This window comes from Morus notabilis, unplaced genomic scaffold (genome assembly GCF_000414095.1).
Source record: "Morus notabilis unplaced genomic scaffold, ASM41409v2 Scaffold45, whole genome shotgun sequence".
In the NCBI taxonomy this organism is placed as follows: domain Eukaryota; kingdom Viridiplantae; phylum Streptophyta; class Magnoliopsida; order Rosales; family Moraceae; genus Morus; species Morus notabilis.
The window spans coordinates 1,744,117-1,744,427 of NW_010366164.1; positions in this window are offsets into that span (position 1 = coordinate 1,744,117).

Sequence of the window (311 nt, forward strand, 5' to 3'; positions counted from 1 at the left end):
AATTATCTAAAGTCCGGTCTAATTTGACGAAGCTTAATAATTTATGAAAGGCTGCGACTACAAATTCTATAGAAAAAAAAATGCTATGCTCTTCATGCTCGAATCTAATTCTAAGTATAATCTAGTTCTAAGTATAATGCTTAGGAAATGATTCTAAGTTCTAAGTATAATCTAGTTCCAATAACAAGTTATTACCAAAATTGTTTTCAGAAAAAAAAAACTCACCTCTATGCAGTGCGGCGGCGGGGGCAGGGTGGCGAGACCGGGGCGGCAGGAGCAGGGCGGCGGGAGCAGGGCGGCGGGAGCGGGTC